Source organism: Atta colombica, unplaced genomic scaffold (assembly GCF_001594045.1).
Source record: "Atta colombica isolate Treedump-2 unplaced genomic scaffold, Acol1.0 scaffold112, whole genome shotgun sequence".
Classification (NCBI taxonomy): Eukaryota; Metazoa; Arthropoda; class Insecta; order Hymenoptera; family Formicidae; genus Atta; species Atta colombica.
Window position 1 is genome coordinate 558,369 of NW_017259198.1, and position 2,659 is coordinate 561,027.

Sequence of the window (2,659 nt, forward strand, 5' to 3'; positions counted from 1 at the left end):
TAATGGAAGATAATAAATAAATTTCACATTTATTCTCTATTCGCGTTTATTCGAAATTAAAAATATAAGTATTCGAAAATAACTAAAATAAATATAAATTTTAAAAAATCTTTATGTCCACAACGTTTTGATTTCAAATATTATAAAATTAGATTAAATTTCTCAATAAAAACTTTACAATATAAATAACAAAATTTTAATCTAAAAATGTACTGAAAATTATTAAATCGATTACTAAAATTTAAAGCCCATATACGTATTTTTAACGATTCGAACGACTCATTACTGAATCTCATCTCAAAGCATGCGGAGATGAAAAATTCAGATGAATGATGCAAGATCCGAAAGGAATAATTTTCCCACGCATATAGAAAAATACGCAAGTAATAATTACTCTGTAAGTATTAATAATTTATTAGAATTAATATTAGAATTAAATTTAAATTATTAGAATTTTTTATATAATAAATTTATTTTTTGTATAATTTATTATTTCAAAATTAAGTATTTTAAGTGACACAAAACTTTGAACGCGATTTAAAATAATTAATTTTCGATTTAATTAAAATTCTTCTATGTTTTGACAAAATATATATTGGATCTTACATCATGTTATTATTTTAATTGGTATAAAATCCAGTTACTATATGGATATGGCATAAGTTATAAAATCTTAGGCTAAAGTCGGTGCATTGAGATAAATAGCAAAAATTAATAATCGTAAAATGTCTTTTACAAAAAAGCGAGATTGATAAATAATTGTATGACAAATGCGCTACATTAAAATATTTGTTATTTCATTAATAACATGTAAACAAATACGAGTAAGTGTATACAAATAAATAATACAAGAAATATCTTTGAAAACTGTATTATATGTGTACGTACATTGCTTTTTTCTGCACCAACTTAAATAAAATTTAATTCTGAATGAATGGAGAATACATTGAGAAAAAAAATTACTGTTTCAAAAAAGTGTTAGTTGATTCAACTAAATATAGCAGTCTGTCAAGCAAATATTTGTTAATTCAAACAGATAACATTTTAAATTACAAGATTTTACTAATCTAAATATATAAATATTTGAAAATCATTATGAATAATCATTATGAATTAAATACATTTCATTAGTCAAGTTAATAATTTTTTTTCTCAGTGTAGGATAGGTAGAAAGAATAATAAAAAATACTTATTATATAATAACAAACACAGTTTATAGATATTATAATATCTATAAACAACAATTTCATTTACTCAATTATTTTTTATATATATTCTTTATATTTTATAATTTACTGTTCCATTTATTTAAAAAATTCGAATGCTTTGTTATCTTTTGTGTTTACTTTCAAGTGCGTTAAGACATACAAGACAATATACAAGATGTTTGATAATTCTGGCAACGCTCGTGGTTAGATAGAGTAGACTAAACGGAGTCGAAAAGTCTTGTATCATTTTACAATTTTCGCAATAATTAACAAGATATTACTAACAATCGCTGAATATTGGTTTTCAATAATCTTTTACTTAAATATTATCAACTTTACAGCAAGAGACAAAAATTGTTTATTTTCTTCTTATAAAGTTTTGAAAATTTTTTTCAGAATTTTTTAATATCATATTTTTTCACATGCTGATAAAAATAGTTGCCAATGAAAAAATTCAGTATTAAGAAATTGATAAAAAATTCTGAAAACATTTTTAGTGCTTTATGAGAAGAAAATGAACAATTTTTGTCTCTTGTTTTCTGTAAAATTGATAGTATTTGAATGAAAAATTATTAAAGACCAATATTCGGCAATATTTAATAATTAATATCTTGTTACTATTGCAAAACGAGAGGACTTTTTTAGATTAAGTTTAATCCGCTCTACCTGTCCACAAGCATTGAATAGCAGAATTATTAAACATCTTATATATTTTAATAAAACAAATGTTTAAAAAAACGATTATACCGAATCAACTTATTCTTTATCATATTATTGAGATTGAATTATTTAGTATCAATCAAATTGAGCTTGAATTACATACAATTAAGCTTGAATTACTTATTATTATGTACATATAATATAAGTATTCACATTAATGTATGAATTTACAATTAATATACAAAATTTGAACCTTTAATAGGTTTTTTCAGTGAATTGGTTCTACTTTATTGGTTTAAATAAATAAGATAAAAACAATAAGATAAAAAAGCTCAATGAAATTAATAAATTGGATTGGAAGGGTCTACGAGCCAAGCTGGATGTTTATGCTAAATGTATATGTTTTTATGAACATAAACAATAATTAAATAACGTACGTTTCGATCCCTATTGGATCATTTCAATGTTCGAATAAAAATATTATCCTAATCAATTTCTTACAATATAAATTTATATATTTATATAATCATCCCTAAGGTGATTAATACATATGTGTAATAATCTTTAAAACGCATTTCTTACTAGTTATTTATATCTGTTACTTGCAATAGTTCATATGATTCAGAATTCAACAACTACTGTCCATTCTACCATGAACTATTGCGAGGCAGGCATAAACAATTATGTGTCAGAAATGCGTTTTTAGGAACTATTATACATTCATTAATGCGTTTTAGAGACGATTATATAAATATATATATATATATATATATATATATATATAAAACTAT